General features: G+C 37.5%; 1 long non-coding RNA gene across 1 annotated transcript in view; it reads right to left on the reverse strand.

Annotated features, from left to right (window-relative positions):
• Positions 1 to 15,088: 15,088 nt before the first annotated feature.
• Positions 15,089 to 27,624, reverse strand: part of LOC137849673 (uncharacterized) — a 41,332-nt gene continuing 28,796 nt past the window's right edge. The window contains exon 2 of the long non-coding RNA XR_011092025.1: positions 15,089 to 15,340. This is a non-coding gene — a long non-coding RNA (uncharacterized lncRNA). The remainder of the gene's footprint in view (positions 15,341 to 27,624) is intronic.

Below are 27,624 nucleotides of genomic sequence, written 5' to 3' on the forward strand. Positions count from 1 at the left end.
TAGTTTTATATATTTTGTAATACTGAATAATAAGGAGAAAAATGACTGGCAAGAGGCTAGGATATCTCTTCTAATAGAGTTTCTATTTTATTTTATTTTATTATTTTATTTTATTTTATTTCTCTCTTTTTTTCATTTTTGAGAATAAATTCCAGTTGTACCTCATTTCTTCCAAGTCTATGTTCCATGGAGAAGTGCTTTAGTATTGTTGTGGGTTTTTGTTTGTTTGTTTGTTTTTAATCAATAGGCATAATGCAAAGAAAGATGTTTCTATCTGTGGAGGATCATCACATTTTTAAAGGAAAACTGTTGTTATCACAAGAGTGGCACAGCGGTGAGGGAATCACTTCTGAAATGTCATCAGCACCTCTTTTGTTAGAAAGTACAAGGCTTAAAATAGCCTTGTACACATGGAAACCTGACTTGGTATAAAGATTTCAAATAAAAACATAGAAAAGTTTTGTATGCGTTTTTGTTTGTTTAGTTTTTTCCTTTTATGTGTGTTCACTTTATTCACAGAGACATGGGGCTTTAAAGACGTCATAAAGATACTCTATTCTTTATTCTCTATTCTATTCTATTCTATTCTATTCTATTCTATTCTATTCTATTCTATTCTATTCTATTCTCTATTCTAAAGAAGTCAGAAAGATACTCATAAAGATGCTTTATTATCTATCATCCAAAATACTATTTTCCATAGCACTTTTTATTATTTTAAATAATAATTTTCAAAATACAAATCAGCACAGTATGTTAATCATACCAGGTCTCTGGGAAGAATCACTGGATAGGATGTTTACAAAACATTTTCAGAGTTATTTTTCTTTTTGAACACAGAATGATTCTTCTTATTTTAACACACACACACAAAAAAAAAAAAAAAAAATGCTGCTTTTGTTGACCCAAAGTAAACTGCAGCAAAGTCACATTGTTTTCAGTGGGTTTTGGAACTGGTCTTAGGTCTTTCAGTTTGTGGATGGCAGTTCTTAGTCAGACTGCAGGGAAGCTACATTTGTTTTACCGCTGAACTACTGTAGAAAACATTTTAAATCATGAATATTCCAAATAATTAACACAAACCAACTAACATGAAATAATTTATATTATATATGGAAAGGAATCATGTCTGCCTTCAGTCGTGCCCTACTTCTACCAGTGAGAGAAGCAGAAAGCTTACTGAAGATACGCTTACTGTCAGGCAGATCACAAATTTGCCTGTATTACTTTCCTAAAGTGTAACTTTTAGCATCCCATAGTCATTTGTGGAGTGGTATTTGTTGTAGTATGTGCTGAGCATACTGTGAAAAATGAAGTATTGCTGACATTAAGGGTAGAAGAGACTTGGTGCTTCACCTGGATATAAGAGAAGAGGACTGACTGTATGGAGGATGATCACCTGGGTTGCAAGAATAACTCAATGGTTACCTGTTACACAAAGACGTCAAAGAGTCTTGTTCAATTTTCTCCCTGAACATGGGTCCTTGGATAATTTTGAACATTCAACGTAACTGACATTCATCTTTAAGAGACAGATATATCATCTAAGTTCAGAAAAGTTCTTTTGTTCAGTGAAGTTCTAAGTTCTTTTGGACAATGGCAAGAGAAAAGACCTCCAGAGTGTGATTCACCTTTTGACGCTATGAGACACATTTTATAAAGGCAGGAAATTATTGGTTTTCCTCTGGAAGTATTTATTTCTTGCCATTGATCACAGAGAGGGATTTGGGCAACTAACTTTAATTAGATGTCTAATATTTACATGCTAAAAATCTGGATCCATTCAGGTATTAGTGGAGGCTAAGCCTTATACTTTGAGAAACTGAATCTGTGTTTCTTTATCTCAAATTTTCACCTGTAAAATGTGACACCTTCCTTATGGTGAGACAGAGAGGAGTGAGACTTTAAAATTTATCTGATGTCGTCAGAATGTCAGTGGGGGTCAGACAATTACTTAAGTTAACTAGATAGGAAAGGGTGCTGGAGACAATGAGCCCAAATCCCAAAAGGTATGAACTGAATTATTTTTATTCTAATACCATTGTTAACTAAAGCAAAAATTCAATGAATAAAGTTTGGAGTTCAGACGAAAAAAAAAAAAAAAGTCAAAAAAGCTCTAATTTGTTTTAGAAAGCCATTGAGATTTGTTCTGGAGATCAGATCTGAATGGACCAGAATTTTGGTCTGACCTCACAGGGTTTTTCAATGCAACAAACTCTGCAGGAAAATTACATAAAATATTAATGAAAAATTAGCATATAAATAATAATAATTAAAAAAATAAAAAATAAAACAGCTTCAATTATCTGTACATTGATCCAAAATCACAAGGCACAGAGTGAATGTTTAGAATCAAATATCTCACTCCACAGTCAGCTTTGCTGTCATTGCAAGTTACACATTTTGGCCAAATGATTTGCTTAGACTGTCTGCAGAGTTCATATGATGAACAACAATTTCAGTAGAAAAAAATGAACAATTATCACATTTTGTCCCACCTAATGTGAAGTAAATGATGGAGATGTAGTATTTCCAACTGTGTTCTTTTTCCTCTGTTGTTTTCAATTTTTTTCTCTCTGCCTAATTTTTCATCTCTTTTTCTTTTCTCCCTTTCTCTTTTGATCTCTTGCTTGTTTACTTTGGCTTCCAGCATTGCTTTTTATCATTTTTCTTTCTTTCAATCACTGTTTTTTTTTCTGATATTAGTGATATTTCAGGAAGATATAGTTCTAAGAACTGTAGTTGCTGCTACCATGCTGCTGAAATGAATCCTCTGCTGCGGTGTCTATCCAGTTTGATTTCAAATCATAGCTATTGATTCAAAGAGTACAATGTCAAATATGCACAGTGGGTATGATAAAAGCAAGAACCTGTGAATCCCAGTTCTTAAAAAAAGTCAGAGTAATGGAGAAAATAAAACTTACAGAGCTTCCTATTTAGCCAATTTTCCAAATATTCTTTTCATTAAGGATAAAAATTATTTCCAAAGCCACCAAGTCAGTGGCCATTTTTATGTTAATTTCTATGATCTCTGGATAAATTAACCATTCATTTCTTTGAACAACTCTTTTTAGCAAACAAATGAACTTGTTTACTGGTCTGAAATCAAAGGGGTTGTCTTTGTCTTGGGTGGTCTTTGTCCTTATTTTCAGTCATAAGCAATTAATCCATCATTGCATGTATATCTTATCAGATGTTCTGCTTTAAAACTACAGTCATTTTTAAAGTACTCAAGTCCAAAACATTATCCAAAATTGGTACACTTTCCAGGGGCAAAGGACTAAATGGAAGACATAAAACAAAACAGCTCCTGGCTTAGAATCTTGTATGCTGTATTAGCCTTGAGCAAAATTTTGCAGTGCAGCTACTTAACCTACATGTAAAATTTCATAATGGGAATACCAAGAGACCTGTAGCCATAACCAGTTCTACTGGGCACCAGTAAAATATTTCATTTACACATCTTACAAAGCAATTTTTGTTAATCTTGCTGCATGAATGGAAAATCTCATCCCATACTCTCCAATTCACTACCCTCATGAACTCATAAAAAGGTCTTTTAACCACTTCTGTGATTTTCAAGTGGAAATAATAAAATGGCAAGAGTTAAATATTAATATTCAGTTCTTGTATTGTGCCTTTCTTTGATACCAATTACAACTTGAACTTCACCTAACTCAAAAAGACTGCAGACTTCACTCAATTAGCAGTAATAGGATTAAAACATAGCTTTGGAACTGAAGATTTAAATAGGAAAAAAAGAGCTTGGCAAATGTACACTACATGTACAAATTAATCTCAAAATAAATATGCAGTCCTGGGTGAAATAAGTGGATGTGGAATGTTAGAGATGTGAGGGTCATTGTGGTTTGGTTTGGTTTGGTTTGGTTTGGTTTGGTTTGGTTTGGTTTGGTTTGGTTTGGTTTGGTTTGGTTTGGTTTGGTTTGGTTTGGTTTTGCTTTGTTTGTTGTTGTTGTTTTGTTTGCTTTCTTGACAACCTCTACTGGTTGCATTGCTTTGAAAACTATCATGGCTGGAGAATAACAGTAAATTTTTCTTCCTTTAGTTTTATGGACAATTGAAAAAGTTGCTGCTATTCACAACAGGTATTCTCCTTTGAAGAGCACCAAAGCTATTTCTGTCTATACTTTTCTCCATTACTGACTTTTCATGGTTCTCAGCTCTTTGAAATCAGCAATCCCACAGATCCAAATTATTGCATTCGAATAGCTGTCTCTTGAGAAAGGATAAATATACCCATCTGCAGGTGGAAAGTGCCATGGAGACTAAAGCTATGTTTCTAGACTACAGTTTTGAACAGCAGGTGATTGAATTTGCACTAGAGAATTCTTGTATTCATTATCCATGCCATGTTGTTTGTTGTTTATTTTGTATCTGATTTTTGTGGACAATGAATCACTTTGTTTTCACTGTATTTTGGCCTCTACAGCTTGTGATACATTTGCCCAAACTGAAGATATTTTCAGTTCATAGGGAGTACATTTGACTTCTGAGAGAAAATTGAAATGTCCTAAAAATTCCTTCTATCAAGTCAAAAATTGCTTTCTGTATGCTTTCTCAGAGGCAACTATGAAACATTTACATCTTGTTTTCCTTATCAGAAACTTATATAGGAGCACTTTTGAAGTACAGTCACATAGATCCAGAACCAGCTCTGAACCAGGACAGGTTGTAGTGACCCACATATTTTTATTTCCTCCTAGCTAGTGGAGATATCAAGCCAAATACAGGTCATAAGTCTTTGTAGACAACAATGATATTCTTCATTTCTGGAAGAATGCACTTCAGGAAATACCTGAATATCACTAAATGCACCTTTTCGAAACAGTATAGACCCAGGAAGAAAATTTGTAAATAAGTGGCTGTATATTTCCAAAATCCAGCCCTAATATTATAACAGATAAGAACTCCCAAAAAGAAAAGCTATAATACTTCCAAAAGTAAATCTGATTACCCAGGTTATTAACAACTTGTTTTTAATTAAGACTGCTGAATTTAAAAAAAAATGGAGGTGGATATAATAACACCAAATAAGAGGAAAGCCTGTGTAATCCAGGTCACAACATCCCAAAGATCAGAAAAAGTTTAGAAGAACCAGGGCTGGCAGTATATAAAAATAAAAGGAGCTGCAGCACTGTAATGGACTTAGAGATAGATAACTCGTATAGGCTACCCATGGCAGCACATCAGAGTACCTTGTTCTGTTGGACTAGGTAGGGGTAATCATAGACAAACCATGACATCTTGATGCTATTTCATTTGTATTTCAGTCTGATTTTCAACTACCTGTAGAGACTATCCAGAGATTCCACTCATCTTAACCTCTTTGCCCCTCACTCCCCTCACTCCAACAAAGGAAATGAATCTGAAATGAATTGATCTGTAAATTGCAAAAAATATATACATTTGATCTGTTTTTTTTTTTTTTTTTTTTTTTTTTTTTTTTTTTTTTTTTTTGTCATAGCTGATATTTTTAATGTCCTACCTATGAAACAGTATTTTCTTCCCAAGAAGTGCTGGCCTCCAAAGGTCAAGATATTCATATAATGTACAGAAGTTAATTCACTTTCAATATAGATCTAAATGAACCTAACCCTGTCTAGCAGTGCTCAGAAAGTAGACAGGCCATTTAGGTAGACAAAATCACCTGTCATGGTAAAAACATACTAAGCTTTTGGGGATAGTTAGAAATAGCTTTAAATGTAGGTGCGAGATGCATTACCACCATTCCAAGGACTGTAAATGGTAGCTGAGAAAGCAAACCCCTCCCTCAACACAACTGAATGACAACATAGCCCAGAGGTCTCCAGCACATTCAAAATAAAACCTCACTACTTTCTTCCTTGAATTTCATTTTAAATGCCCCCTTTATAAAACAGACAAACACTTAATCACCTTCTCAGATTTGTCCATATACAGAATTGACCAACACATGAAAAAGTCGGGCTATAGAAGTTGATCTGGATAGATTTGGAACCAACAAATCCCACTTTGGTGAGGAGGGGAGAAGAGGGACAAACACACAACACAGAGACTCCAGCCATTTAGAGATAGTTGTCACTCTTCATGAAGATTAAAGGACTTGTAGTCCTGCATTCCTGTATTAATCCAAAGGCCAGCCATTATACAAGCTGCCAGAGTACAGGCTTCCAGACACTGCACTTGTGATCAGAGTCTTGACCTAAACAGACTCTCATTTCCATGAAGGATTTTTTCTGTCTCTGCTATCTGCCATACTCTATATGGCAGATAAACAACATTTGATTGCAAAGATCTTCAGAAACCATTAGTGAAGGAAAAGAGCAATAAATGAGGGCAGTTGAAGAGTCTCTTGTGCAACGGTCAGTTTATTTGTATATTAGAAAAGTATAACCATAAGAGTAGTTTTCAAAATAAGAAAGCTTGTATAGTAAGAGATAAGAGTCAAACTGTTGGACAACTTGCACATCTGATTTGCTTAAGGAGATCTACACAAACTGAGCAAATGAGCTAAGGCTTACAGAATAATGCATGAGGACACAAGGCTTTTTATTTTTAATATATTAATACATTAGAAAAGAAAATAAATACTCCTGATTTTTCTAAGGGAACCATAAATACTAGAGGGACTGCCCCTAGCATTCAGTGATTTACATTTTTTTTTTTTTATAAAAGTCGGCGTTGGTTTGAAGTCGCAAAAAGAAGACCAACCACTGTTAAAGTGATTACTTTTTCTCTGTTATGCCTGGGTCTAGTCTATGTCATCAGATTCTCACTTTTATGAGCAATATAAAATTCAGACACAATTTCCAGTTAAAAATGAAACCATTTCTGCTGGGTCTTCATAACAACCAACAGTTTCTTCACCCCTCCCCCCCTCTTTTTAACTCAGCAGCTATTCTGATATCCAAAGTGGCAACTAATTGCCCTGACAATTAAATGGTATTGCCACAGCATAGCCTTTATGCATTTGTCCTAATAAATGTCAGATGAAGCTCAACTGCTCACTTCAGCAGATGCTAATTTAGGCTGAGTATCACCAGCTATTCAGAGAGAATTTTTGCTTTAAATAAGATTAATCTCACAAATGAAGTGTGGGTTTCCGTCTCTTTACAACAAAGGCCATTGGTTATTCATTAAATCTGAATTACAGGTTTAACAAACACTTGCATAAGAACCATTAATATCATCTATTATATAATTACTAATGCAGTGAATAATACTTACTATCTCAACAGTAAGGTCTTCAAAATTCAATTACTATAGCCCTTGTCATAGAGACTAGCATGTCTGTTTCAAAGCACTTTTTTTCCTGGTAACCCTTCAGTTTGACTACTTTTTGCTTGGCTGCCTTTTTTCAGTTCAGGACTAGCATAACTGTCAAGTAAAGACTTACTGAACTCCTAACTCCAGTTGTGATTCCTACTTTTCCGCTGAAGTAAACAGCAAGCTGGGATTCCTGTTAGTCCTGGGCCAGCATTTCATAAGATGTTAATTTGCTTTGCAAGCTAGTGAAGCTGATTCATTTTCTCTCTTTGGGGAAGATATAACTTTATTCATAAAATTGATATGCCTGGGAATGGTTGTGGGCACTGAGCCCAGAAGTCGCGGAAGAGCCTGTATGTATGTCAGTAAATAGTTTACCCTCTACAAAAAACACAACTATTTGTGAAATGTCAATTATGAACTGTCCCAGGACCTTATAAATTCAAAACCTTGTTGAGGAAAAACACAGGTTGGCATAGGCCAAAACTATGCCAAGAACTCTTCTAAGAGTTGCTGTGAGGATGACTTCAGTGCCTTGAAATGTCCTGGACATATGGACATAAATGTACAAGTGTGGACAGACATCTCACTGCTGCTCAAGGCTCTGCGCTGAGAATACATGGGAAGGAATCAAGACAGCCTGTGATTAAAGCATGACTATTTTGCTTCTTAGACCTGTCTTCCACAGTTCTTGTCCTCCTTCATACAAAGAATCACAATACTCTTCAGACTGAACCATCCTAACAGTAGACAGCTTCAAGTCCTTAGAGAATTGTTACCTCTGTTTCTAATTTTGAGCCAAAGTGATCCAGCATTAATGCTTTCTTCGACTGATGAAGGTGATGGACCCGCTGAACTTACTCTCTCAGTAGCAGAGACATCAGTGATTTCCATGTTATGGGAATTATCACACAGAAGTAGGTCAACAGCTGTGCTCAGATGTGAAGAGGTGTGTGCAAGAATAGACATAGCGAAAATAAAAAGGTCTACAAAAATGACAAAAATGATGAGGTATATGGGAGGAAGAATGGAGACTGTGGACTTTACACACTGTAAGGTTAAAAAGATGAAGTCTGTGAAGTTTGAAAAGGAGAAGAAAAGAAGGGAGACTGTAAAAGTCTACAAAATAATGAGTGAGCCTGAGGATCCTACACAGATATATTTATTTCACACTTACCAGTGTCTTTTGCTATCTGCTCTACTCCTCTTACTAGATCATCCAAAATGTGTTTTGCTTTCCTTCCCATTTCCATTTTCCCTCTTATTTCTGATCCCCTTCACCTCATTTCCACCTTTACTCATCTCTATTTACTCTCTCATGATATAAATATCAATAGTAAACAAAAGGTTTTATTAATATCAATAATAAATATATTGAATTAAAAATAACAAAACTATAGCACATAAAACTAAAAACTAATATTTTTCAAATGACTGCCATGAAAAAATCTATGTGCATTTAGTGAAAATAGAGGCATCTGTGCTGCTACATACTGTTTCAGCAAACAGTTAAGGAAGACTTAAAAAGCATAATAACCTCAATTACTTTACTTGCAGTAATTTGACATAAAATTAAATTTTAACCCTCAAGCATCAGCTCATAAGCTAATTTTAAAGTGGAATCAAGAAGGCTCAAGATTTCTATCCTTTCTCTGAAGCAAAACATATAGAGGTGGAATTCATTTGACTTCACGTGTATGAGAAAATGAAGATGCCTAAATCCAAGCTAATTATCTAGACTTTTTTTCAGTCAACAGGGGCAAAAAAGCACTTTGATTGTGCGATCCATCTTACTTGAAAGTAAATGCCTAAAATAAAGTAGATAAATTGGGTCTTAAAAGGTCTGCTTGTCCCACTGCCCACAAAAAGTTACTCAGGAATCTAGTTCACATTTCGACACTTGTATTAGATGTAGGAGAGATCCCAAGGAAGGCATTTTGGAGTATATGGGCAGGTGGTCTATACTAACTTAAGTATCCTTATGTTGCTGTGTGCAGATAATATTTCATTTAAACGGGAGTTGTGGCCTACAGCAAAGACCTACCATGATATTACAAAGCCTAGAGACAGGTGAGATATATACTTGGATCTGAAAAGGATGTTCTTGGATGTACAAAGCATCTTCATGCTTCCAAATTATCTATATGTGTGGGAGTGGTAAGATACCGTCATTCTGTTCTCCCTTTCAGACAGTCTCCTAATCTACTAAAAATCTATCAAACCATGTAGCTATCCAAAAAAAAAAAAAATCAGCTTTAGGAATTGTATATATTTTTATGTGAAATGTGGGGAGTCACTGCAACCAACAGAGAACTTCAGAAGAGGAGCTGGAAAGCTGTCAGTATAGCAGATAATGGGTAAATGAGATTCTCTACAGAGGTTATATAACATGGGCAGCACAGGACTTTTAAGTATAACAGAGATTTTTGACTCCTAGAATACTGTAAAAAAGCCATGATTTCTCTCCTAGAAGTATCTGAACTAGACCTGATTTTTTAAACACAAAAGTTTGCCTACATAAGATTTCTAAGAGTATTAAAATTAAGCCCAAGCAGCTTTAAAACAACTATTTCAGACAGAAATGTACCCATTTACAGATCTGTTCATGAGAAGCTTACCTCCCAGACTCCTCAGTCTCCCAGGTCACTGAAATAGTATTATTCTCTCTAGCAGACCATACTGAAGTTCACAATAGGGTGGGTACTTTAAACTGGTAAACAGACAGACCCTTACGCAATTTTTTTCCAGTATATGCAGGCAAACATCAGTTTGCCCTCACTGAAAATTGCAGGAAAATATCTATTCAATACATACCTTGTAGATGTCAGAAAACAGGTGAAAATATTCTTAACCAGAGACTCCAGCTTCAGCTTCTAACTCCTGTGTCTAACCACTATGAACATTTGCTGTGTATACTAGAATGTCTGTTCTCAATGTTTTGGTGTCTCTGCATGTGTTGGCAGATTTTCAGCAGGTCTACTTTAAACTTCAATTTACACTACGTAAACAGATGGTGGTCCCAAAACCTTTCAGGATAATGCTGTAAAAAACCTTCTGGATTCTTTTTCTAGACCTTACTTTCTCACCACAGAATGCTGTGGGCTGGAAGGACCTTAAAGACCACCCAGTTCCAACCCCCTACCATGGGCAGGGACACCTACCACCAGACCAGGTTGCGCAAAGCCTCATCCAGCCTGGTCTCAAACACTTCCAGGGATAGGCCATCCACAGCTTCTCTGGGCAGCCTGTGCCAGTGCCTCATCACCCTCACAGTAAAGAATTTCCTACTTTTTCAGTTTCCTACTGAATTGAATTGACACAGCATCTAGTAATGATCTGACCATCTAATAAGCAGGTAAAACAGTAACCATGGTCCTATTCAAATTATTTATATATATATTATATACCAGTTTAATTAATTCATTAAGATTTTTTTTGGCTGCAATGCTGTGCTAACAACTCATTGTCAGTTGATCAAGGACCCTGACTTCGAGGTCCTTAATGAAATTAGAGGTTCCCAGGACAAAGTTCACCACCTTGTTATAGACCGATAGAGATTTACATTTTCTGGAGGTGCAGTTCCATTCACTTCTCATTAAAATGCACACTATTTAGTTGTGCTTGCAGTCTGTAAAGACCCATACTACTCTACAGCAGTGGCGTTTTTCTGCACTCTTTTCCAGTCCTCCAGAAATGAAGTCACTTACACATGTAAACTGTGTTCTTTAGTTGATAATGTATTTATGTAGCAGTAGGCCAACAACTCATTCTTGTGTTATTACAAAGGACTATATCCAAACAAGCAATGATCCCACCTTTCCAAATCCATTTTCACAACTGTCAGTTATTCAGTTTATTAATCCAATTATTTCATGACAAGCTAATTTTATTTGCCACAGGTACTAATCAAACACCTTGAAAAACCCTGATTATATTGTATTAACAATCTTACTTCTATCAAACAAACCTGAAATCTGATCAAACCAGATCAAAAGTTAGATTGATGAGATCAATTTTCCATAAGCCACTTTACCTTTCTTTCATTCTTTGTTAAGCATATCAACCATTCCTGTGCTATTTATGATGAATAACTTGTTAATTCTTATAAAATACTACCATGACAATAGAGTTCTTCCAGTCACAACATCTTATCACTAGTGAATATCTGTATTGTATGTTTATATGTTAATGATTACTTCTGGTTTTTAACAATGATAATCACAATATATATTATTGCTCTCTTTACCTAAAAGATGCCAGTAGTCTTTACAAAGGACATACACAATCCTCCACCCACACAGTATATCACTTTAAACAGAGGCATGCCATGGAGAAGGAAGAGGCTGGAGAAAGTTTATATATATACATGTATATGTATATGTATACACACAAACTATACACATTATAATGTATATATACACTGTTATATATACATTAATACATATATGCATGTATGCATTGTGTACATAATATATATATATATTACATATATAATATGTACATTATATATATATATAATGTAATCTCCATTTAAAAGTATCCATTAAAGGATGTGGGAGGGAGCAAGGTAAGTGATCGAAGACACTACAAAATTAGCTTGCTTTGTCTGATTGCTTCAAGAAGAAAGGACACTAACGTTTCCACCAAAACTAATATTTGATAAAAGCCATTCCTAAAGAAAATCATTTTTCATTTAAAAGGTGTTGCTAGTCATTATCTAAGCTGAACTTTGACTAGGATATTGGAACACTCTTCAGAAAAGGGCAGCAGGGTGTAATCATGAACAGTGGCAACCTGGCCTTTTCCTACTGACTGAAGGATGGCGTTTCTCAACACATGTTGCCCTTCACCTCATCTGTCATTCATTCAAGAGCAGAAATCACACTTTTTGAGTCACAAATGCCATCCTACGTTCCTCTGGATTTTCTTACACAATCTTTAGACCAGATGTTTGCTAAAGCCAAGGTTGCTTTGTTTATATGGCTTGTAGGTACTGCAGGAGAAAATCTGACATCTTTAACTACCCCTGACACTTCTAGAGGTTGATTCACCTTTCTGGATAGTATAAGTAACCGTCCTTTATCAAAACAGAAATTAATCAGGATGCTGGTTTTGTGTCACAAGAAGAGGCCTCAGAATGAATCAAATTCTGAACTGTCTTAGGCCTTTGGCACTGTTTTTCTAAAATACCGAGGTCATCCTTTCCTACTATATTTCTGAATCCTTGATCTCAGTAATGTATGTCAATGATCTCAATGGTATTTGATGGTATCTCTTCACCCAATCTGGATTCCTCATTAGTGCTGGCTCTGGGCTGTGAAAAACAGCATTAAGATTTTTTATCATTTTATTGCCATGCAAACATGCTACACTTATCAGCACCAGAACTTCTGTGCATGCAAAGAAAATGGGGGACTTTCAGAAAGACATAATGATCTGCTCTTACATGCTGTTAACCCTGAGTTCCTATCTTGGACTTTATAACTCCTCAGAGATCTATAATTCTTCTGTTCTTCCTAACAAATCCCTTTTCACCTTCCAGACAGCCAACAAAGGACAGATTGGCTTTGCTGTAAAGCCTCTGGTAGAAAATTTACTCACACATAACTCTTCTACAGAGTGATGACAGTCTTTCCACAATGGCGTGTTGTCTTGCCATAAATGCATGAGAAGAAATCACGTGTAGAAGTCAGCATGTCTTTAGGAATATAACTTAAATACTTCTACTTAATTATGGACAGGGCATAATTCCTTGTCTAAATTCTGAAACCTGTCTTTGAAAAATTCCTCTGATGACCTGATCTTCTTTGAGTTCTTTTGGAGTTGTTGCTTTCTGTCTACCCTGACTTGTGCACAGGAATATATTTATTTTTTTCTACTTTTTTTTTTTCTATTTCTGGTATTTCTCTCCAGCACTATACAACTTTCCACATCTTTTTCATTATTAGTTCTTCACCTTTTTCCCTCCCCTCTTATTTGTTTATTCCATCAATCCTTCCAGTTGCTCTCTCCCGGTTCTTTCATCCTTTCCCTCTCCTTATTTTCTCTTTCCCATCCCTCCTTGCTTTCCTTTCCCCACAATCCCTTCCTTACTTCTCCTTCACCTTTTCCCATCTTTTTGCCATGTGATTTCCAACCTGCAAAGTGCTATCCCCACAGGTTCTTGAGCACCCTTTGGTCTACACTAGCCTCTGCAAGCAGGCTCCTCCAGCAGCACAACCTGCCTCAGCCAACGCAAGGACTCCAAAGGACCTAGGAGGAAATTGACTTCCAGCAGGAGCCAGGTGAGGGTTAGCACTGCCCTGAAAGTTGAAGCAGGGGAGGGTCATTTTGCCAAAGTGGGCAGGCTAGTGAGAAGACATGGTGCCGGACACATGTTGCCTGATTCATTTTCTCCCAATTAAAGCAGCCTGTAGGGAAAGTAGCATGCCAGTATAGTGCACTGGTGTACTGACCCCTCTGAGTGCTTGTTAGCACTCACCATACTCAGCATTTCTTCTCACTGATTGATAGGACGATACATGTGTGTATGGCAGAGAGCAGATTCATTACAGCACATTAGCCAGACAGGCAGACAAATGCCCACAGGGGCAGAAAAAGTCTATAAGGAATAAATAAAAACTTTATTATTTTTCTTAAACTTCTTTTCCCCAGGCTACATTGAGGAATACTGGAGGAACAGGAGAGTGGAGGGAGCCCAGAAGAGAAAGGGAGTGGCAAGAACTGAAGGGAAAGTTTATTAGCAGTCAGACAAAGGCTTAAAATATTCATTGTTGGATTCAGAGGTTGGATAGTAGCTGGCTCTCTACTTATTATTTTCCTTCCCAGTGTGAAATGAGAAAGAAAGGGTCAATGCATCAGATATCCAGCTATCAGATCATTCCTGATGTAACAGCTATGAAATGATTACTTGGCAGCTCCACTTGATGCAGTTTAGCATTCCTCAGTTTGAAAAATTAAAAACAAACTAGTACCAGCCTTTATCAACAGCTGCCACCATGTGGTTTCTGAAATACCACAGTTACTTCCAATTTTGACAGACAGAAGTATGGTGGCATCACCTGATCTGTTCAGGAATGTTTTTTAAACATCAGTTCTGCAGTGCACATGCACAGCTCGCAAGAGATGGTGTGGTTGACAAGCTGCTGCTCTGCAACCCTACATGTGCCCTGCTGAGGCAGAGGAGCGAGCAGCCCATGCGATGCTGCCCTAACACCTATGTACAGAACCACGACCACTGTACCAAGCCACTTCCCCACAGGTCTTTCTTGGACGTGGAACTCCAGACCTCAACCCTGGACCATGCCAGGCTGTCAACAGCAGCACTTGAAAACGTATATTCCTGAAGAGCTGATGCGAAAAACATCTGCCAGACATAGTTCTACCAGGAGGCAGCATTCCCTCTCTCTGCATGTCACAAGAAGCTGCCTGCCCTGCCATGGGACAAGGGAGTACTCAGCCCCACTCCTGTTCCCTAGCTGCTGCCTGGAAACACTGCGGCATGCTGAAAGAAACCTCCAGAGCCATTCCACTATCCAAGGGGAGGATGGAGTGTGTTGTCAGCCTTAGATCATTAGAGAGCTGATCCTGAAATTAAATGATTCAAGGAGTGTACAAGACCTAGTTAGTTAATACCCCATCATTTGCTTGCCCTACATAATTTTAGAAAATGTTAACCCCAACAGTTCTACCCCTCATCTCCCTCCTGGATTTCATTTAGGTGCACTTAAAAATGAGATAATTATGTTACAAGTAAGTATAGCTTTGTGCAGACAACACAACATTCAGAAATAGGTTTTGTAACTGTCTGTTGATAATATAGGTACCTCTGAGATTGCTGGAGCTTTGTCTGATGAAAAGTGTGTTCCCAGCGGAAAAAAAGCCATTGAACCCAGGATACTGTGAAACTGGCATATGGCACTGTGAATAACGTGCATGCACTTCTTCTTGAGGGTATTTGTCTGTCCACTCTTGATCCCGTAGCTTTCCTCTGAGCTGAAACTGTAGTCCAGTCAGTGCCTGCAGCATTGCTTTATTTCTTCCCTTTCCACTATTAGCAGAGCTGAAAAAATCACTATAAAACACACACACAAAAAAATAGAAGCAGCAATTTAATTTCTTGCACAATGTACCTCTACTACTGCAAGAGAAAAAAAAAATCCTTAAATATAATACCAAATTAATGTTATGGTTATAGGGCACCCATAAGGACATAAGGACACAATCCCTAGCATACCACTAAAAAAAAAAAAAAAAAAAAAAAAAAAAGATGAGAAGAAACAGTTGGCATTCAGTTAACAATCATGTTTGGAGGTTTGTGACTGACTTTGTTATTCCAAGGGAAGCCAGGTACCAGTCTCTTGGGATTAGGTACAAAGGCGAGAAAAAAGTGGACATGTATGAATCTCAAAGGTGACTGCTGGGTTAATAAAACAGTCTGTTTTCTGTTCACCCACTCTTCCTCTCAGTGTGCAAGTACATTAAAATATGTCAAAAGGAAAGCCATTTGCTGGAGAAAAATAATTCAGCTAAAAGTCAAAATTTCCAGCTGGTATATTGCCTTGGTGTGTGCAAGTGCGCTAACAAAGTGACCCACACTTCTCACTGGATGAAAGTTGGTATCCTCATTAAAGTAGAAACAAACACTTGAAAACAGGAACAACTGCCAGTTAAAAAAAAAAAAAAAAAAAAAAAAAAAAGACCACAATTGATATGAGAAACCTTCATTCTTCCACATTCTGTTTCCTACTTGTTCTATAGCACATACGAAATATATTTAAGTAACCTCTTGAAAAGTAATGAAGGTAAAACTGATTCTGTATGCAGTAACCATTCCTGTTTGCTGGAGGAATTGCATTGCTAACAACCATCCACATTATCATTCTATGTTTAGAAATATTTTCGCAGTCCAGTTTCTAAACACTCACGTATAACACAAGGATTGGTTCCTGCAAAGAGTAACCCTTTCAAAAAATGAATAGTTCAGGGAAAGAAAACTTCATATCGGAATTACTCATCCTAGAAAGGGTTTGTAGGATCAGCCTCCAACCATTTAAAATAATAGCACATTTAAACTGGTGTGTACTGCCTTTGCCCTCAGGAAACAAAATAAGGCTTGAGAACTATCACTAATTCACTGCAGTATGAGCATTTATGCAACATGAACAACATGAGACAGGAGATCTCCCATTCCTGGTCCACATGCTGGGAGAAAGCACTCTCAGATAAACAGAAAGAAAAATGAGGGAAGTGGTACACAAAGATGTGAGCTGACCTTTTGTTTATTAACTGCTACATGATTTTCTTGGGGGGGCTGAGGGGAGAAAAAGAAGGAAAAAAAAATCTCTACTGACTGCAGCATATGTTACAATGAACTATCTGAAAAGCAGAGTCACAGAATGGACAAAGTTGTAAGGGACTTCTAAGGATTGAGAGCTCAGAGCCTTCTCAGACACCCTCACAATAGCTTTTTCTTGGTCAATTGTCAGATTAGAATTTCCCCCATTTCAGTTTGTGCCCATTGACTCATGGCCTGTCCCCAGGCACCACCAGGAAGAGTCTGGCTCACAGCTTTTCCCTGTAGCTTACTTGCCCCAAGCCCTTCAGCATTTTCATAGCCCTTTGCTGTCTCACTCCAGTACATCCACATCCTCCTCATACTGCGGAACCCTGGACAGGGCCCAGTCCTCCAGCTGTGGCCTTCCCAGTGCTGAGCAGAGGAGTAGGATCACACCCTCAACCTGCAGGTGATACGATGCTGTTCCTGGCGCAGCCCAGGAGAGGCTGCTGGCCTGCCGCGCTGTACAGGTTCATTGCTCACCCACTATCCTCCACCAGGACCACCAGGACGTTTTCTGCAGGGCTCCTTCCCAGCCAGTTGTCCCCCAGCCTGCACTAATGCACATACACTTATTCATCCCCAGGGTTGCCATTGACTTTTTGTTGAACTTCTTGATACATCTGTCAACCTGTTTTTCCAGATTCTCACTCTGAAGGTCAGCACAACCATCTGGTATAATGACCACTCATCCCAGTTCTCTGTTGTCTGCAAGCTTGCATTCTGTCCCATCATCTGAGCCATTAACTGAGATTTTAAGCAACACTGGACCCAGTATTGACTCATAGGGGTCACTATTAGATACTGGCATCCAGGTGGACTTTGTGCCACTGATCATAGCCTTTTGAGCCCAGCATTTCTGTTAGTTTTGAATGCATAGTCCATACTTCAGTTTGTCTACACAGATATTCTGGAAGCAGCTCAAAGATCTTATTAATGTAAAACTAAAAAACATCCACTGTTTTCTTGTTCACCAAGCTTGTCATGTCACTATCAGGTTATCGTGTTGGTTCAGCATGATTTTGCATTTTCCTGTTCTTCTCCCTGTAGAAACTCTTCATGCTGTTCATGTTCCTCTCCAGATTCAATGTAAAATGGAGCTTACGAACTTAGCCAATATTTCAGAGTATATCAGCAGAGGTTTTTTTTATTATTGTTTGCATTGTCTTTCTGATGTTTAGATTTTTTTTCTCCTATTATGAAAATGCCTGCTTAGTGTTTTTTGTTTTGTTTTTTAAGTGAATTTAACAAACCTGTTAAACCATAATAGCCATTAAGCATCTATTATAATCTAGCATGTCAATACATATCCAAACACACAGCAAAAAAAATAAAGCAATTTATAGAAAGTTTTTGGTGGTAACTGCAGCACCAGTGGAGAAGAACAAAGTCTTTAAGATCTTTTCTTCTGATCAAGGCTTTGCCAATGCATTTCTTACTGGCTAATATGCACTAATAAACATCACTTCTAAAATTTATTCCAGCAATGTTGACCTCTGCAATTCTGCACTGAGCAATGTCTGAGTGTCCAGAATAAATGTGAGGACAAGGACCTGGTTTTATTCTTTCAGATCTGCTGAGACTGATGTAAATACATCACAAAGACTACATCACTGCTTCACAAAGCAGTCTCTTCTAGTAGATACAAGCAAAGAAAGAAAGGTGATAAACAGTTTAACTAAGTCATCTGTGCTGATTCAGGAATAAAGAACAGAGACTTCGTATATATCCTAACTGCTAATGAAACTTCTTAGCCTCCAAGAGTAAATGGTTAGGTCTTTTGTACACAGCCCAGCCCTTGTGGTGCTGGTGGATGAAAAGTTCAACATGAGCTAGGAATGTGCTCTTGCAGCCCAGAAAGCCAACCGTGTCCTGGGCTGCATCACAAGCAGTATGGCCAGCAGGGTGAGACAGGGGATTCTGCCCCTCTGCTCTGCTCCTCTGAGACCCCATCTGGAGCACTGTGTGCAGCTCTGGGGCCCCCAGCACAAGAATGACAAGGAAGTACTAAGAACAAGTCCAGAGGAGGGCCATGAAGATGAGCAAAGGCTGCAGCACCTCTCCTACGAAGACAGGCTGAGAACATTGAGGGTGTTTAGCCTCGAGAAGAGAAGGCTCCAGTACTTAAATGACACCTACAGGAAAGATAATGAGGGACTCTTTATTAAGAGTTGTTCTCAACCTGAGCATATTTATCTTGTGCTCTTCTTTTTCTGTCAAAGAAAACTGAATTAGGGAGTACCATTTGCACTTATACCTGGTGTAATCCCCTCCAGCTTCAGCTTCAGCAGAAGCAGGACTCTGTATCAATTCTGCTCCAATACGTTCCCTATACAATGCAAAAGATGGCAGGACATCAGATTGTGTCAATATTCTTCTCTGTTTCTGTTAGAAGCCAAGCCCATAATTCAGACAAAAGCCCAGTTATCATGGCTCGCTCTTTTATAGGTGGGCATTCAGCATCTTGTAGACTGTGCCGTGGCTTGGCAGTGTGGACGCTGTGTAAAAGCAGAGTAGTGTGAGGGTGACTCAGAGCCTTTTATCCACTGTGCCTGGATCAATGACCTGCTCTGTAGGCAAGTGCATAGTCAGCTTCATATTAAAGCTCAGCAAAAAACAAAGTCTGCCCATGTTTGAGGAAGGTCACCTTGTTCTTGTGTCTGAGCATGAGACTGCCTAAATCATGCGACTAGCTAGCAGGACTTCCTAGCTGTTCTGTAGTGTGAACAATTTCTCTTCCTTTCCTCACTGGCCTTCCCTACTGTTTAATCCAAACTACTCCAGTGTGGAATCCTGAGATGGTCTCAAATATGAAAATTGAGAAGATGGCTGTGATTACCCCTTCCTGGCCACTGCAGTCTTATCATGCCTGTTTGGTTGGCACACTTGCATACAAAGAACCTACTCTTATAGTCCTTTCACAAACAAAACTCCCCATTGACTGGTATGTCTTTGTATTACAAAATTTACTGGATATGCAGAGCAGCAATTCTGAACAAAGGAGTTTAGCCATTTTTCTTTTAGATATCCCTTTCAAAAATGCCCTAAGGCAGTCATCTATTTCAGTCAATGGAAGGCTGAAAATGTTCAATAATAAAAAAAAAAAAAATCTATTTTTGAGCAATAAAAACATAAAAGACATCTAAAACCATAGATAATATTTTTGTACACATCGAGGATCATATTTCTTCACAAATCATTGACTTTTTTAAACTCTTTGTTTGCCAATTTTTTGCTTAGAGCAACATTTGACAGTGAAGAAATCTGTGTTTATAAAGGAATGAACACTTATGATCCCTTAATTATGCTGGTTGGAGGATAGTTACACACAAATCCAATTTAGAAAAGACATCAAGACATTTCAAGTATATTCCCCTTTATAAAAGTTTCATTTATCCCAGCAATTTTTGCAATTAAAAAAGTAAAAATCAAGTTAAACAGTACTTTCAAAATAAAATTCAACTTAACTTGCATCATTTGTACAATATTTTACAAATAGAATTCCAATGGAAACAATATATATATATATTTACATATATATATTGATGGGTTAGAATTAAAAATATGTGTATTTAAGAGTAAAAACCTCTCATAAGCATTTTGTGTGAAGATTATGCTTAAATTAAAGCTAAACATAGATTGATTTTGAAATATCCAGTCAGTATATACTTTGACCTTGACTCTGATCTGTAGCAATACAACTGAAAAAAAAATGCATATTTATGTTGAAGGCAGTTCAGTTTTTGTGGTTCCAGAAAAGATTAAATTGATTTTAAAAATTTCAATACCATTTATGTAACTCAGTCAGGTTTATTATTATTATTATTATTATTATTATTATTATTATTATTATTATTATTATTATTATTATTATTATTATTATTATTTCTAGTTTAGGTAAAATATAAGATACAGAAATCCTGAAAAAAAAAAGTTTTACATTTTACAAAAGGATATGGGAAAATAAGTAGGATGAGTTAGAATATGAAATGATGAAGATAGTGAACAAGCAGGCTTACTTGAGAATTGGAAGGTTGATTCAGTAAAACAGAATTTCAGCAGTGTGTAAAAGGTATATTGGTGCAATAAAAGACAAAAATGAGAACTGGCCAAAGAACTGCATTAAGCTATAAAGGGGATGCCCATGAGATTTGGAATTACATATCCAGATGCATCACGTTATGACTCAGGCAAAAGCCTTGCTGTAGAACATTAACAGCTGACTATCATGCCTAGAATAATCTAATGAGTATTATGCATAGTTTTGAGCAGCCTATACCAGAAAAAAAGAATAAAGTTGAACAGCAAACTTCAGTAGGAGACTAAGGGACTGAGTGAGCTGGAAAGAATTACGTGACAAATATAGGGCCTTTGACATGATGTACATGTATGTGAAAAATACGAACACCAGGAGAGAAATTATTACAAGAAACAATAAGTTACCCTTGTCAGTATGGTGATATTAAGAATATTAAGTAGAAGATCACACAAGTTCTCTCTAGACAATATGAAGCATCGAGGATATACTGTCCCAGAGAAAGTGGTATAACCCCCCTAATTTGATTCACTTAAATTGAGAGTTGGCAAAATATTAGTGAAGTTATTGTACAGTAGGTCATGAACCTGTATTGGCAGGGGATGGACAAAATGACCTAGCAGGTCTTTTCCCTCTCATACTTCTTTGATTCTAAAAGATGCTTCAGAGCAGTCAGATGCTTCCTTCATTTGTCTACAAGATCCGCAGAGCTCAGAGCTACCACAGAGAGACCTGTAAGGGTGAGGGTGAATGTAGGCTTGGCTAATAAAATATCAGAAGCCCATAAGTTAAGAAATTCTTTCTCTTTTATTGTTATAAATATATACGTATCTTCTTTTCAGCATTCAGTATGAATGTCTGCACAGAAAACTAAATTTTAAGACACTGAAAGGCAAAGTAAGTGTAGAGGTCACTACAGCAGACGAATCAGGCTGAAGTAGCAGCCAAAGGAAATGTACAGTCCCCTGCCATTGACTTCTTGAAAATGCAGGTCTCAAATGTACAGCAGTAGCAGGATCTCACGCATAAACATATTTTTTTCTTGACTGTTTTTCACATAGAAACAAAGATCCTACCAAAAGCCTCACTGCTGTCTGGCTAGTTCCAATCTTTTCTTAATTATTGTCAGTGTTAGAAAATAATGTTTGAGAAATAACTTAGACCAAAGAAATCTGTAACATTTGAAGGTATTCAGAAAAATTCAGTGCCTTGATGGAAATCAAAAAACTTTTTTTTGTTGTTGTTATGAATGCAGGAGGTAATGAAACAGGATAGTAGCTACTGGTATACAGGTCTGTAACGCCTGGGTCTGTTGTGACCCCAGAGTCTGACCATCAGACCTAGATTTCACTTAGGGCTTCCTACTTCCCCTCTGTATCAACACGGTGATAAAATGCTTTGGGTGTCAACCTTTAGTGTTAGGTTAAAGGTTGGACTAGATGATCTTAGATGGTCTTTTCCAACTGAAATGATTCTATGACTATGACTCTAACAATGAGTGACTGGGCAAACTGAATGTTACTGCCTTCACTACCATTAATGTGTGGAATTGCTGACCTTGTGTAGAAGTGGCCAGCCTAAAGCATTAGGACAAAAAGATATGTGTATTAATGTCATGCTGCAGTATTAATATCACATTGAAAAATAGGTAGCAAAAAGTAGTGGTAAATGGTCAGTTTTCTCAATGAATGTCATTAGCAAAATCCCAGAGGTTATCACTGGATGCACCAAAGGTTCAGAAACAGTCTGTCAAAACTGTAGAGTGGGAAGTAATACAATTTGCTGGTTATTGAAAGTGGTATAAGTGACGAGTCTTGTGACACTGACTGAACAGTTTAAAAATGGCAGATGAAATTTGATGTCAGCAAAAATTTAGTGATGTACTTAGGGGAACACATCTCTAATTGGGTACATTATTGGCATACACTTTTATAAAACTATCTGCTACCATTTAGGAAAGGATTTTGAAGCCAAAAGATAATTCTATAAAACTCTAAGTGCAATGATCAGTAGCAATCAAAGAGACAAAGTATTAGAAACAACACAGAAAACAAGGCAATGTCATGGCCTAAATTCACAGTGTATGTGTGCCTCAAATTTTGTCATTCTTGTCTATCCATGTAGAAACAGCATAGCAGCAACAGAAAAGGTGTTAAAAAGATAAATGTAGGTAGTTGAAAATATACCATGACTTCATGAGAATCAAGTTAACAGAAAGGTCCTCCATCCTGAGGGAAAGACATCTCAGGGAAGACATGTTAAAGATATGTACAAAACCTGCATGGCACAGACAAGGTGAAAAGAAAACACTTTGTACTTTTTGTTAGTTAAAAAATGGAACCATCATGTCCATGGTGAAATGATCACAGGGCAAGATCAGAACAAAAGGAAAAACATGTCAATGATATCTAAACTGTGGTACTTTTTGTCAGAGGATTATTGGTTTTGTCATTATAAAAGTAGTAAATGACTCAGCCTCATATTTCCTCTTAAAACTAATGCTTTTTTGGAAATAAATCATCAAACATCAGAAGACTAATAGACTGCATTTCAAGAAGGAGTCTTTAAATGTTTTCAAAATTATATTGGGGGAAGATTTAGTAGGAGTGGCTTTTATGTTGAGGATAATGTGATCCAACCCCATCAGAACTTAGTAACTCCACTGAAATCTTCTCCTGTTCTCCATGTCACTGCTAATGGTATTCAGTAACAGCATAACACCACGGAAACAGCATGTAAGGAAGAAGTAACACAAAACAACAAAGCAGCAGATAAATTGTTACATTACAGCATATATTAGGTTTCCAGAACCTTTTTTTTATTTTTATTTTTTTTTTTCCCTAAGCTAGTGCTTAAAGCTGTGTGCTAGTTGTGTACTAGTTCTTCCTAATGCATATTTGTGAACCTGCAGAGTAACCTCTAGGGCATTTTTCTGGCCAACCCCAACTTTGCAGAGACAAAGATGTGGCAGCTTGGGCTGAACGTGGAAAGACGCTCTAAGGATAGTCACAAAGTCTTCTGCAAGTCAAGAGTTATTTTTTTCTATTTTCCAATGTATAACTAGAAAATTCTCATATCACAAGTATTACCTTAATAAGCCCCCACTGCTTTGGTTTTATATAGCAATGTTCTTTTAAACTTCTATTGTGTTATTTGAATGTGTACATGCACATTCATGAAAAAACCTGCACACTTTCCCCCCCGAGCTAAAATGCATTAGAGCCACCAGTGGTTTACAATGTAAACTACATTTATTAGCTGACATAATCTTGTATAATTCCAAATAGCTTGTTTCCATAGCAGAACTCTGCTCTGCTTTTCAGTAGGGCATGAGCACCTCAGTCAATAAAAGGTTTTGAAAATTCCACCTCAGTGTCTCTTCCTACCTTCAGAATCAATAGCAGATTCAGGATTACAGGACAGAGAACATATCTGAAGGAACATTTTATCAAGGTAACGGACAGCAGAAATTTTAGCTGTCACTAATATAATTAATGGACACCAGCTCTGAATGCCCTCATCTGTCACTGTATTTACCGGGGTGGAGGCTGTTCAGAACCTCCCAGGAGTTTTAGTTCCTCAGAGTGTTTGTCCCTCAGTCCTTGATATTAATCCATATTAATCCATTCTCTATACTACTCAGATATATTTTTTTCCATTATCTTAAAATCACAGAATCACAGAATCACAGAATTTCTAGGTTGGAAGAGACCTCAAGATCATCGAGTCCAACCTCTGACCTAACGCTAACAGTCCCTACTAAACCATATCCCTAAGCTCTACATCTAAACGTCTTTTAAAGACTTCCAGGGATGGTGACTCCACCACTTCCCTGGGCAGCCTGTTCCAATGCCTCACAACCCTTTCAGTAAAGAAGCTCTTCCTAACATCTAACCTAAAACTCCCCTGGCGCAACTTAAGCCCATTCCCCCTCGTCCTGTCACCAGGCACGTGGGAGAACAGGCCAACCCCCACCTCTCTACAGCCTCCTTTAAGGTATCTGTAGAGAGCGATAAGGTCGCCCCTGAGCCTCCTCTTCTCCAGGCTGAACAAGCCCAGCTCCCTCAGCCGCTCCTCGTAGGACTTGTTCTCCAGGCCCCTCACCAGCTTCGTCGCCCTTCTCTGGACCCACTCAAGCACCTCGATGTCCTTCTTGTAGTGAGGGGCCCAAAACTGAACACAGTACTCAAGGTGCGGCCTCACCAGAGCCGAGTACAGAGGGACGATCACCTCCCTAGCCCTGCTGGTCACACTGTTTCTGATACAAGCCAGGATGCCGTTGGCCTTCTTGGCCACCTGAGCACACTGCTGACTCGTATTCAGCTGACTGTCCACCATCACTCCCAGGTCCTTCTCTGCCTGGCAGCTCTCCAACCACTCATCTCCCAGCCTGTAGCTCTGCTTGGGGTTATTGCGCCCCAGGTGCAGGACCCGGCACTTGGCCTTGTTGAACTTCATGCAGTTGACCTCAGCCCATTGGTGCAGCCTATCCAGATCCTCCTGCAGAGCCTTCCTACTCTCGAGCAGATCGACACACGCACCTAGCTTGCTGTCATCTGTGAACTTACTGAGGGTGCACTCAATGCCCTCGTCCAGATCATCAATGAAGATATTAAAGAGGACCGGCCCCAGTACCGAGCCCTTAAATCAAAGACCATCTACCTGTTAGTCTAAAATTCATTTTAAATTTTCAACATTCTTTTTCTTTTCCTATATTTTCTTCTTCCTTATATTTCTTCCCATAGGAAACATCTTCCTACATTTTCTTCTTTTCTATATTTTCTATCTACATATATGGAAATGTATCTGTAAATTCTATTTGGGATTTTTGTAATCATTTCATGAATCACTTCCTGATATCTTATACAGTAGCAACACAGCTCATAACTGAGAAGCATTGCCACTCAGAGTGGAAATGAAGATGGTGCATGACCAATTAGTATATGAAAATGATCATTAATACTGTCATTTTTGTTAATGAAAACATTAGGGAATATGAATATGATGTATAGGCATCTCTTTAAACATTTTGTAATTGTTGTAAATGATTAGACTGGATATTGACATTGAATTTGATTTTGAATTTTCTTTTCAGCTTGGGAGGGATCTGTTTATATGCTGAAGTTTAGGTTTCAAGTTCATGAAGCCAAAACCAGATCTGGTATTTATCAGTTCAATGGCAACTCTCCTGTGTGATGGCTGCCAGGGGACAAAATGATCCCACGCCACTGTGCAGTTCTGCCTTCAGGAGAGGGCTCCTCAAGGCTATTTGAAGGAAGCAAATTTCACCGGCAATTTGAATGTTACAAAACAACAAATCATGTTATTTCATAAAAAAAAAAAAAAAAAAAAAAAAAGCATGACTTGAGTTTAATTTTTTTTAATTAAAAAAAATATTTTTGGAAGAGAGAATAAGTCAGATTGTACTGTATCCACATAACTTGAGGGAATAGAGTATTATGTAATTAAAAAAAAAAAAAAAATACCTTAATCGTTTGCAACAAGTCACAACACTTGTTAGTAGCTGTATCTCCAAAGAATACATATGGTCGTATTTTACTCCAAATATTAAACTTTTCAATGCCAAATGTTGGGGGAGAAGGGGAAGAGGAAACAAGGAAACAATGCAAAAAAAAAAAAAAGAGCAAATATGGCTGATAAAGGCTGCCAGTTACATGAATTTCTATGCCCTGATATCTATGCCCTAAAGAGGCCTTGAACTCTGATACATTAAAAGTGATCTTTGTATATGAAAAAATAACAGGTCATCGTGCTCTAGACCATGCAATAGCCTGGCAGCAGCCCAGCACAGGTACTGAGAGAAAGGCAGAATCCTGTCATCCTCACCTTTTTACTGAAAACCCTGTAATAAGGTGTGCAGCAGACCAGCTACCAGAAGCACAGTTGCTACATATTAAACAAGATGAAGAGCATAAAAATTCCTCCAGCAGTCAGCCTAAACTACACAGTGTGAATACCTGCTGGCCAGTTTTAAGTTCCTGACATTTTCCAACTTTTCAATAGTTGGCTTTCCTGCTTCTGAGTTCTTCTCTATTTCCCTGTCTCTGTACCAAGGGGAGCCCTGGAAATGAAGCTGAATCTTCTCTTTGATCTTGTTTTTGTGACCTCCAGCAGGCAAAAGATCAGCTGCACAAAAATTGTTCCTTAGTCTCTGCAAATATATGCTGGAGCAATGTTCAAAGGGATAAAATAGGTTTGTCATTACAGTTTAACAAACCTCAAGAGATTATACACAATATACAACTATTTATTCTAATAATCTGGAATTTAAAATAAATAATAATAAGAGCTTTCTGATGCCCAATAGTCTGCTGGGCAAATGTAAAGTACCACCTCCACGTCATGGTAGCACACTTACTTTTCAAGTAAAGAGCTATACAAAGCTTTAACACTGACTTAATATATTTTCCCATAACCTTGCTCTCAAAAATGATGATGCTACTTCTACAGAAATTTTCACATATATACAAAAATTAGCTTGTTACCATGTTCAGCAATGAGACAGAAAATGTTGTTAGTTCAGAAACAATCATACAAGTTAAAATTTTCAGACAATCTAAACAACATCTATTGGCAGAGTATATAGATATTTTTAAAAGTTTCAGTGTAGCCCAAATATTTCCACCTAAATATTTCACAATAATTTGTATTCTAATTTAACAACTTTAGGCACTCAGCATAACATCACCCTTTAAGTGTGCCCTATCCTGACAAATTTACTTATTTGTGATGTCTTTCTGCTGGCCTTAGATCTCTTTTCCCTCACAGTAGGTGCTGATATAGGGAGGTACATGGATAAACTCAGTGCTGAGTTATATTATGCAGTGAATGCTGATATATACTTCTGCATACAGAGCTTACTTCTCAGGATACTTGATCTCTCATAATTCTACTCTGATCTATGATGTTGTAAAAATGATATATGCTATTTTGCTGCTTCCTTACAAGAAAGTTATAACATCTG

The sequence above is a fragment of the Anas acuta genome, chromosome 1, assembly GCF_963932015.1.
Source record: "Anas acuta chromosome 1, bAnaAcu1.1, whole genome shotgun sequence".
Lineage (NCBI taxonomy): Eukaryota > Metazoa > Chordata > Aves > Anseriformes > Anatidae > Anas > Anas acuta.